Here is an 11,942-nt window from a genome sequence, read left to right on the forward strand (position 1 = left end):
CTCTGGGCACCAGCAGGAGACCGGTCCCTGAGCTCCTCAGAGTGCGAGATGGTTCATATGACACTAACATGTCACAGATGTACTTTGGTGCTTGGCCATGGAAGTCTATTCTCTGAGCCACAGGAAGCCAGTGCAGAGACCTGAGCACAGGACTTATGTGCTCGTACTTCCTAGTTCGAGTAAGGACCCGAGCTGCAGCGTTCTGGATATACTGCAGCATCTCACAGCTCGTTTGGAGAGTCTAATCTACTGGAGACAAACGCATGGATAAGTTTCTCCAAGTCTGCTTTACACAGTAAAACTTTGATTTTTGCTAAGTTTTTTAGATGGTAAAAGGCTGCAGATGTTATTGATTTGATGTAGATGTTAAAGTTCAAGTCTGAATCCCTATTTCCCCTAGATTTCTTGCCTGATTTGAACGTTTTAGAGAGAGAGACTGGAGGTGACTGCTGACACTGTCCCTTTGTTTCTGTGGACCAAACACTATGACTTCAGTCTTGTCAGAGTTTAGCTGGAAAAAATTGTTTTGCATCCACACACTGATCTGTTGGATGCAGTGACAAAGTGAGTCCACTGGTCCATAGTCTCCTGCTGCCAGAGAGACATCGATCTGAGTGTCATCTGCGTAACTGTGGTAGGACACGTTATTGCTGCTTATTAACTGGCCTAATGGCAGCATGTAGAGATTGAACAACACGGGGCCCAGGATTGACCCCTGAGGCACCCCACAGGTCAGGGCCATGTGATCTGAGACACAGTTTCCAGTTTCAACAAAATACTTCCTGTCTTCTAGATAGGACTTGAACCAGTTTAGTACAGTACCAGAAATGCCCACCCAGTCCTCTAGTCTCTGTAAGAGGATCCCATGATCGACAGTGTCAAAAGCAACACTCAGATCTAACAGGATCAAGACTGAGACTTTGCTTGCATCAGTGTTCAGGCAGGATGTCATTTGTCACCTTGATAAGAGCAGTCTCAGTGCTGTGGTGGGCTCTAAAACCTGACTGGAAAACATCAAAGGAGTTGTTAATGTGGAGAAAGTTCGTAAGCTGTTGGTAAACAGCTTTTCCAAGGACTTTGCCAAAAAACGGCAGATTTGAGATGGGTCGGAAATTATTCAGTTCTGTGGCATCAAGACTGCTCTTCTTTAGGAGAGGTTTAATGACCACAGTTTTCAATGCGTTTGGGAATGTTCCAGATTGAAGTGACATGTTAACTATGTGAGTGAGTGGTGAAAGTAAACTGTTGAGGACGGACTTTAGAAATCTAGTGGGTAACATGTCCAGGCAGCAAGTAGATGAACTCAGACTGGTAACGATCTCTAAAACAGTTTGTCATTTACAGGTGCATATGCCTCCATATGCAGAGAGGTCCACATGTCTGAAGTCAGACAGACTGCAGTGGCCTTTCGCACATTTTTCTTGGCCTTCTCCTTCTCCTCCAGATACCTTCTTTCCGCCATATCCTTTAAGGATTTTCTGCATGGCAGGACATAGTTTGGAGCAGCAAATTTTACAAAATCTCTGAAGCCCTCAGCCTCCGCAATTGAAAATGGCTGGCAGTCTTTAATTATCATGTCCACCAACTGTGCATCCAGAGCCTCCTTTGCAAATTCTGTAGAGAAAAAATAAAAGTTACAAATATTCTATCATACATGACAATTCAGTGAAAGCTTAGGCAGAGCATGAGTGCATGTGTGGATCCCAGATACACATTCTTAAAAGTTAAGACTTATAAATCTGACTGTAGATAGCTACTCGATTCTCTAAGTGCAAATAGTAAGTGGCAATAAGAAGAAAAAGGAAGAAGGCCCAAGTTTAACTGAAAGTTATTTAACCAGTGTATCTAAATATACATCTAAATAACAACTGTGCAGACAATAATGCAGTATACATGTTCAAGCCCTTAGTTTAAAGCAGGAACTGTTAAAATAATACCACTGCCGTTGCTGCTGTACCTAGCAGTGCTTTGCACGATAGTGCCTCTGCATTGAAGAAGTTGTGTTATTATAACACAGTTCGCTTGAGCAAATCAAGCATTTTAAGGATAAAATGGAGAAGGATATGAAACATGAGCTAAACACATAAATAGGCTAAATCATTAAATAAAACTAAATAACCCAAATGCACACCTTTAGGCATAGGCTAAATTTTACTTTTAATAAGCATACTAAAATAGGTTTTCTGCAGCCCAACTGTGTCAGCAGAATGTAGCCTAGAGGTAATAGCTTACTTGTAAATATTTATAATATATATTTTACATATAAATGTAAAATATTATGTCTATATTAACCTTTGTGTCAGAAATGAGGTCAAAGTACTGCCACATTTCTGAACATTTTCTCTTTCCACCACGCTCCATAATTATTTGCTCTCTTCAGTCTGATCTCTGCTGCTCTCTGCTCACTGCTCTCCAAAACGCCACGACTACAACCCAAGAGGAGGCGGGTGCTTTGCCTCTCATTTGAAGCTTCAGATCTGTGCTTGAATCAGTGACGTACGTGTTGTGTAACATGAAGCACCGGACGGCACGTGTCACATGACTTGTCATAAATGAATAAAGCTTCGAGTAGTGAACCGTTTTCGATACAGTTTTGATCCAAAGTGTCATTGCTTCACAACGCTTCATTTTCCCATCACTAGCTGGGTGTGAGTGGTGGATCAGGTTATGCTGCTGCATAAACTTTATGCTTGGCTGTGCATTGTGCTCTGATAAATACAGTTCAGCCAATAGCAACAAAAACAACTTTGTTTAATACAAATTTAAGCATTCTGAGACTTTCTGTAATAGTAAATAGTAAACAGTCCAGTTAATAGTCTTACTGCATCAATTCATAAATCCAGCTAGTACACTACCTGGACCAATATTTGGATATAATAATTAATATTTATTCCTGCACATTTTTCCTTATCAGTGCCTGATACCAGTATAAGATCTGTGCAACTCTGCTGACAACATCATATCTTCTCTTCCAATGAAAGCCACCCTTTGGTGAAGCTGGATGGGGTGATGAGTAAACTACATCCCAAAGATTTTAGAGACTGTATTATAGTTCACAATGAACTCCCAGATCTTGCTGAACTTTTATCTCTGCACAATCGAAAGCCTTCTGGATTGCTCTAACATTGTGTGGTTCAGCAACATTACAGCCAAAGAGAGGAAAGTTTTAGACAGGGTGGTCCACTCAGCCATAAAAATGTGACCTGCCTGACCTTGACGCTCTTTACAAATGTAAACTTTTAAACCAAGCCCTTCAGATCATACACGGCCTCCTTGCCATCCTGGCAGAAACATGTTCGACTTCCGTTTGGAAGAAGATATCACACCATTAAATGCAAGACTTCTCAGCATGCTTCTTCCCACAAGTTGTTATAAGCTTGAACAATGCACTTTGATGAAACACCTTCAAATTTTGCCTACTTAGTCTTTGTAGCTTGTTTATTTCACAGTGTCAATATATCACTTGTTTGTAGAAGAATATATCTGTTGTTTTTTCATGTGGTTGTGTTTTTTTGATACAGGGCCAATCCAAGTAATGTATTCTGAATACTTAAAATACTTTACAAGTTAATATATCACATTTTACACGGTAACATGATGTATTAAAACTGCTTTGTTTCACCTTTTGTCAAACATTTATTTATAACAGATTACAGAGGGAAATTTTGCTTAAAAATAACTTTATTTTCATACTTCTTTCACACACAGTTAATACCTTAAAAAAATAGGACATGAGTTAACAACAGAAAAGTTCTATAGAAATCAGCCATTTATAGTTTTTCCCTCACTAAAGTTGAAAACTAGTCAGCTTTCTTTTAGTATATTGCTACCTTTGACTTTTTTTTTTTTTTTTTTTTTTTTTTTTTTTTTGACATAAGAATGAAACAGCTGCAAACAAATATTATTCTAGACCTCATCTGATTTAAAAGTGTTAGATGCACTAGCCACAACAGAATGAGAAGGCCTAATCTCACCATCCTCCACAGACATTACTGCTTATCTCCTACGGGTTGACACTTTATAAGTGTCACTGCAGGAGAGATGCTTCTTCAGATGTTCTCTAAACATTACATCTCGCAGCCCATACACCATGGGGCTTAGAAACCTGGGGAGGATTTGCAGTAATATGTACCACACAAATATAAAGTGGAGATATATTCTTGGGAACATAATTAAAACAAGCTTTTGGACAGATGGATACACGTAAGTTGACATGCACAGAAGGAGCTGAAAACTATGCAACAAAATGGTATTCCTGGCCTTTTTGGCATCACTATTTGTTGTTTTTGCTGATTTGGCAACTAAAAATATCTGGACATAAGTGTAAATCAGAACAAGCCAAACACCAACAAGATACATTGCAAATATGACTTCTCTCTTTTTATCATTATGGGATTCTGAAACAAATGTGTTGCCTCACATAAAACAGTGGAGAAGAATAGAGCAGGCTCAGTTGCTGCAAGATAAAATATGTCTGGTATAAATGACAATATGCTCAAAGTCCACACACATGCGATCACTATGTAAATCTTTTTGATGTTGCACAACTGGGGGTGCTGAAGGGGGAAGCATATGGCAATATAGCACTCCACCGCCATCGCTGCTAAATTCAGAGGAGAGTTGAGTGTTGTAAAAACAGCAAATGCAATAATAAAGCAACATAGATATGTGTTGATGGTGTAGAAAACATAAGTGCACACAAAGAGAGTGATGGCAGTGGTGAGCTGGATCATGTCATTCACCACCAGATGGATGAAGAGGATGTAGCGAGGGTTGTGGTAAAAGACCTAAGACAAGCACAATCCAGTTCAAAGTTAAATAAAATAATATACATAAGAAGTAGATCAAATAACAACAAGTACTTGAAATTAGCACTTTAAAATAAAAAACAAACTCGCCTATAAATTACTCTAGTAGTTACAACTACCTAAATCAATATAAACATTCAGATTAAAAAAACTGATCGAAATATCATTTTTATATGTAATTACTTTACATAGATTCTATATTACAGTCTCTATTGTAACATATGTGAATCCATAACTGCAAAATAGAGAATTAATTTTTTTATTACATTTGCAATACATAATAGATGGTTAAATATGTCAGCATTACTGACCTGGTGTTTACTGAAGGTGTAAATGAGAGTGCCGTTTAAGTAATTAATAGATATTCCAAGCAGAACAACTGTTACATTTTTGGCTATAGCTGTGCTGAATGAGTCTGGATAGCGGACATAAGATGACCCATTTTGACCAGACGATGAATTCATGGAAGCGCTATGCCAAAAAAGAATGTATGCATTATTCAAAGGATATATATATATATATATGATAGATAGATAGATAGATAGATAGATAGATAGATATACAAACTGAATAAGAGTGTTGTTGTCTGTCTATAGAAATACCTCGAATGCGGCTCACCCTCCCCAAATGAAGATCAGAGGTAAATTGAGCTTTATATCAAGTTCTCACAGGGAGGTTGTTAAGGATGATGTAATTTGATGATGTAATTTGTAAACTGTTAGAGAATTTTTATGTTATAAGCATTTCTCATGTAAAGGCAATCATGATGTAGTTAAGTAGATAGATAAGTTATCAACATTGGCTTTTATTTTACTTGTCTTGTTGTGTTCAAGCTGTATCAGGTGATCTTACTGATGCATTGGCTGACTCATTAAAGATAATGTACCATGAGAAACAAATAGTAATGGCAAACATCATGAGGTTAACACAGAACTCTGGGGAATTGCTAGAGGCTTTCTACCACCTGGAATGTGAAACCTGTGTATAATGGGGGCTGTGTCAGTAGGAAGCTTGTCAGTCATGAGACAACATGTGAACAATAGGTACTGTATTCAAAGTAACCTACTGTATGCTAATTGTGTGCTCTACAATAAAAGGCCGATGGAGAGAAGAGAGCTTCAGTTAGGATGAGACAGGCAGCTCTCTCCTCTCCTTGCGACTCTCTCTGCGCAAGTAAAACCAACCACTGTGTCCCTGGCGTGTTCTTTAATATTTGAGGTCGGGGTAAATTCCCTGACATAAACCAACACATTGGAAACAACAAAAGCCTCATGGTCCAAAATATATCTACTTACAGTACTTGCTTAATACATTATAGACATATACATCTATTATAGGGACAATGTTATATTTTTGTTAAGGCAGAAGTTGTGGAGGGGATCAGGCATTTGTTTTTAGTGTCCAGCCAAGCTCAAGCACATTGCCCTGTGTGAAAGCCTTATTGACCACTGTAGTCATAGTATAATGGTGGTTTGTGACAGGAAGAAGTTTGAGACTCGAGTATAGAATGCATCCCTTCTTCCACACATTGAAGAATTGCTTTATTCACTTACTGGTGCCAGTTAGCTTCCATCTTGCATGCAGATACAATCAGGTGCCGTTTTCTAAGATAGATCGCAGAGACCTAATTTTGAACTGCTTTTGGCTTGTCTAAATGGAACCAAATGCTGTTTTTTTTTCAGTTCTGATACTGATACTATGGCGGCCATTACCTGATCTTAACCTATACCATTCTGCCCTACAAAGGCAAAAGACCTTAACTTGTCAGAGTGTGAAACTGAGAAAAATGACATCAAAGTTTTCATTTTATCCAGACAAAAGTATAATACCCATCCATCCATCCATCCATTTTTCGTCCGCTTATCCGGGGCCGGGTCGCGGGGGCAGCAGCCTAAGCAGGGACTCCCAGACTTCCTTCACCCCAGACACGTCCTCCAGCTCCTCCGGGGGGACCCCGAGGCGTTCCCAGGCCAGCCGAGAGACATAGTCCCTCCAGCGTGTCCTGGGTCTTCCCCGTGGCCTCCTCCCGGTGGGACATGCCCGGAACACCTCCCGAGGGAGGCGCCCAGGAGGCATCCGGAACAGATGCCCGAGCCACCTCAACTGGCTCCTCTCGACGTGGAGGAGCAGCGGCTCTACTCCGAGCCCCTCCCGTGTGACTGAGCTCCTCACCTTATCTCTAAGGGAGCGCCCAGCCACCCTGCGGAGGAAACTCATTTCGAGCGCTTGTATCCGCGATCTCGTCCTTTCGGTCACTACCCAGAGCTCATGACCATAGGTGAGAGTAGGAACGAAGACTGACCAGTAAATCGAGAGCTTCGCCTTTCGACTCAGCTCCCTCTTCACCACAACGGTCCGATACAGCGACCGCATCACTGCCGAAGCTGCACCGATCCGCCTGTCAATCTCACGTTCCGTCCTTCCCTCACTCGTGAACAAGACCCCGAGATACTTGAACTCCTCCACTTGAGGCAAAGACTCTCCACCCACCCGGAGAGGGCAGGCCACCTTTTTCCGGTCGAGAACCATGGCCTCGGACTTGGAAGAGCTGATCTTCATCCCAGCCGCTTCACACTCGGCTGCAAACCGCCCCAGTGCACACTGCAGGTCCTGGCTTCGATGAAGCCAACAGAACAACATCGTCCGCAAACAGCAGAGATGAAATCCTGTGGTCCCCAAACCGGACCCCCTCCGGCCCCTGACTGCGCCTAGAAATTCTGTCCATAAACACAATGAACAGAACCGGTGACAAAGGGCAGCCCTGGCGGAGTCCAACATGCACCGGGAACAGGTCTGACTTACTGCCGGCAATGCGAACACAGCTCCTGCTCCGGTCATACAGGGACCGGACAGCCCTTAGCAAAGGGCCCCGGACCCCATACTCCCAGAGCACCCCCCACAGGACACCACGAGGGACACAGTCGAATGCCTTCTCCAGATCCACAAAACACATGTGGACTGGTTGGGCAAACTCCCATGAACCCTCGAGCACCGATGGAGAGTGTAGAGCTGGTCCAGTGTTCCACGGCCAGGACGAAAACCACACTGCTCCTCCTGAATCCGAGGTTCGACTATCGGCCGAATTCTCCTCTCCAGTACCCTGGCATAGACCTTACCGGGAAGGCTGAGGAGTGTGATCCCCCTATAGTTGGAACACACCCTCCGGTCCCCCTTCTTATACAGAGGGACCACCACCCCCCGGTTTGCCAGTCCAGAGGTACTGTCCCCGACCGCCACGCGATGTTGAAGAGGCGTGTCAGCCAAGACAGCCCCACAACATCCAGAGACTTCAGGTACTCAGGGCGGATCTCATCCAACCCCGGAGCCTTGCCACCAAGGAGCTTTCCAACCACCTCAGTGACTTCGGCCAGGGTGATGGATGAGTCCGCCTCCGAGTCCCCAGCCTCGGCCTCCTCCTCGGAGGACGTGACGGTGGGATTGAGGAGATCCTCAAAGTATTCCTTCCACCGCCGGACAACGTCCCCAGTCGAGGTCAGCAGCTCTCCCCCCGCACTGTAAACAGTGTTGATGAAGAACTGTTTTCCCCTCCTGAGGCGCCGGACGGTTTGCCAGAATCTCTTTGAGGCCGTCCGATAGTCCTTCTCCATGGCCTCCCCGAACTCCTCCCAGCTCCGAGTTTTTGCCTCCGCGACCACACGGGCTGCAGTATGCTTGGCCCGCCGGTACCCGTCAGCTGCCTCAGGAGTCCCCCGAGCCAGCAAGGCCCGATAGGACTCCTTCTTCAGCTTGACAGCATCCCTTACTTCCGGTGTCCACCCCCGGGTTCGGGGATTGCCGCCGCGACAGGCACCACAGACCTTACGCCCACAGCTCCGAGCAGCTGCATTGACAATAGAGACCGAGAATGAAGCCCACTCGGACTCCATATCTCCGGCCTCCCCCGGAATCCGGGAGAAGTCCTCCCGGAGGTGCGAGTTAAAGGTCCCTCTGACAGAGGGCTCCGCCAGACGTTCCCAACAGACCCTCACTACACGCTTGGGCCTGCCAGGTCTTTCCGGCTTCCTCCTCCGCCAGCGAACCCAACTCACAACCAGGTGGTGATCAGTTGACAGCTCAGCCCCTCTCTTCACCCGAGTGTCCAAGACACGCGGCCGGAGATCAGATGACACGACTACAAAGTCGATCATCGACCTCCGGCCTAGGGTGTCCTGGTGCCACGTGCACTTATGGGCACCCTTGTGCTCGAACATGGTGTTCGTTATGGACAAACTGTGACTAGCACAGAAGTCCAATAACAAAACACCGCTCGGGTTCAGATCAGGGAGGCCGTTCCTCCCAATCACCCCTCTCCAAGTGTCACTGTCGTTGCCCACGTGGGCGTTGAAGTCCCCCAGGAGAACAACGGAGTCCCCAGTCGGTGCACTGTCTAGTACCCCTCCCAGGGACTCCAAGAAGGCCGGGTACTCTGCACTGCTGTTCGGCCCGTAGGCCGACACCACAGTGAGAGACCTGTCCCCGACCCGAAGGCGCAGGGACGCGACCCTCTCGTTCACCGGGGTGAACTCCAACACACAGCGACTGAGCTGTGGGGCAATGAGCAGGCCCACACCAGCCCGCCGCCGCTCCCCCGCGGCCAACGCCAGAGAAATGGAGAGTCCAGCCCCTCTCAAGGAGTTGGGTTCCAGAGCCCAAACTGTGCGTGGAGGTGAGGCCGACTATATCTAGTCGGTAACGCTCAACCTCCCGCACAAGCTCAGGCTCCTTCCCCCCCAGCGAGGTGACATTCCATGTCCCCAGAGCTAGTCTCCATGTCCGGAGATCTGGTCGCCGAGGCCCCCGCCGTCGACTGCCGTCCAGATCTCTCTGCACCGGCCCCATATGGATCCTCCCGCGGGTGGTGGGCCCACGTGAGGACGGCCCCACGTCGCTCCTTCGGGCTGAGCCCGAGGCCGGACCAGGCGCTCGCTGGTGAGCACCCACCCCAGGCCTGGCTCCAGGGTGAGGCCCCGGTGACGCCAATCCGGGCGACATAACTGGCCTTGCTGGTACACTCATCATAGGGGCTTCTGAACCGTTCTTCGTCTGACCCGTCCCCCCGGACCTGTTTGCCTTGGGTGACCCTACCAGGGGCATGAAGCCCCCGACAACATAGCTCCCGGGATCATTCGGGCACTCAAACCCCTCCACCACGATAAGGTGACGGTTCAAGGAGGGTATAATACGTACTCCCAAAATTAGACATCTAGTGGCTATAATGAAGAAATATTTGTATAAGAAAAATATTGAGCTCATAGTTGACCCTTATTTGTCAGTTCCTGTACTCTGCCGTTGTATCATGTGCCAAAAATAAGAAGCCGTGAAAAAAGCAGTAACATTATCATTAATGGCTTGATTTTCACCAGACTTACATCCTTTATAAGGACACCTTACCAAGGTCTAGTCATCATGGTGTTTGTTTGAAATTATATAGAAGACCTTTGAATTTCCCGTTTAGTGCTTATCAGGATCATGTGGAAACACTTTGAAAACAGTTTGAGAGACAAGTTACTTTGCAGTATAGTTGTACAGTATGAATAAATACACAACATACTTCTACATTAAAGATAATTTAAGTGTAACTGAATATAAAGGTATATTTAAGACCCTGTGCCAAGGATGCAACAAAAAGAAGAAGGCCAGAGGTTGGATTTTAAAATAAATATATATGTACTAAATCACAGACAAAACATAAACAGTTACTGCCTTTTGCCTTTGCACGACTCCTTATTTTTAGCTCATGATATAAAGGCAGAGTACAGTACAGTGCCAAATAAGAGTCACAGGTAAATTTTGAGCTAAATATTTTTCACAATATTTATTCACATGATAAACAAGGTCTCAATACCCCCAAAAGGACATAAACGTGATGTTATGGCATTCTGCCTTTATAGGGCAGCATTGCAGAGACTGAAAACAGCATTTATATCCTTAAAAAAAAATCAGAGCACCCCCCACAGAACACCACGAGGGACATGGTCGAATGCCTTCTCCAGATCCACAAAGCACATGTGGACTGGTTGGGCAAACTCCCATGAACTCTCGAGCACCCGATGGAGAGTGTAGAGCTGGTCCCGTTTTCCGTGACCAGGACGAAACCACACTGCTCCTCCTGATCGTGGTTCGACTATTGGTCGGATTCCACTGTTCCAATCATGTTATCAAAATGTCATGATCCACGGTATCAAATGCAGCCGTGAGATCACGCAAAACAAGGATCACTGAGTTACCACCGTCAGTAGCTAAAAGAATATCATTAAAAACTTGTAAAAGTGCAGATTCAGTGCTATGCATTGCTTTAAAACCTGATTAGAACATCTCAAGTAGATTGTGATCATGTAGGAAAGCCATTATCTGACTGTGAACGATTTTCTCTACAATTTTTGATAAGAAAGGCAGTTTGAAGATAGGCTTGAAATTGTTAACATCATTTGGGTCCAATCTTGCATTTTTGAGAAGTGGCTGCACCACAGCATGTTTTAAATTTTTGGGAACAATCCCTGAGGTGAGGCTATCTTTAACAATATCCAAAATAAAAGAGGCCACAGTAGGAAAACCCTCTTTCAAAAAGTGGGCATCATGTGGGAAACCTGAGGGCATTGGGTGAACTGCCACCTCCTGTAGTTGAGAGAGGGAGACAGGCTCAAACTGGTGGAAGACAGCAGAGCAGGTGGGCAGGGCCGATGGATCAACAAAGGACAGTGTGAACTTGGCCCTAGCAGCAGTAACTTGGTCAATAAAAAAAGAAGCTTTCACACATTTCAAAAGAAGTCTCAAAACAGGGAAACTGAGGGGATTAAGAAATGTTTGAATTGAATTGTCTGAACACGAGGTTTGTGATAGTTAGATACAGTAATGTTGGCAAAGTACTTCCATTTTACTTCCTTAACAGTGGACTGATAAATGCACGGACAGTCTCTTAAAATTTGAAAGGAAACATGACAATTTAATATATTGCTATATCAAGATCTTTGACAGTTTTTTTTTTGTTTTGTTTTTTTTATCATAAGAATGAAACAGCAGCAAACAAATATTATTCCAAACTTCACCTTATTTAAATGTGTTAGATGCACTAGCCACAACTGATTCAGAATGAGAAGGCCTAATCTGACCATCCTCCATAGACAGTATTGCTTA

At 44.6% G+C, this 11,942-nt stretch overlaps 1 pseudogene; it reads right to left on the minus strand.

Moving 5' to 3' along the window:
- Nucleotides 1-1,321: 1,321 nt before the first annotated feature.
- On the minus strand, nucleotides 1,322-5,272 carry LOC110171092 (odorant receptor 131-2-like; annotated as a pseudogene).
- Between the last annotated feature and the right edge of the window lie 6,670 nt (nucleotides 5,273-11,942).

Source organism: Boleophthalmus pectinirostris, unplaced genomic scaffold (assembly GCF_026225935.1).
Source record: "Boleophthalmus pectinirostris isolate CB_2022bp ecotype Guang Dong unplaced genomic scaffold, ASM2622593v1 HiC_scaffold_3, whole genome shotgun sequence".
Taxonomy (NCBI): domain Eukaryota; kingdom Metazoa; phylum Chordata; class Actinopteri; order Gobiiformes; family Gobiidae; genus Boleophthalmus; species Boleophthalmus pectinirostris.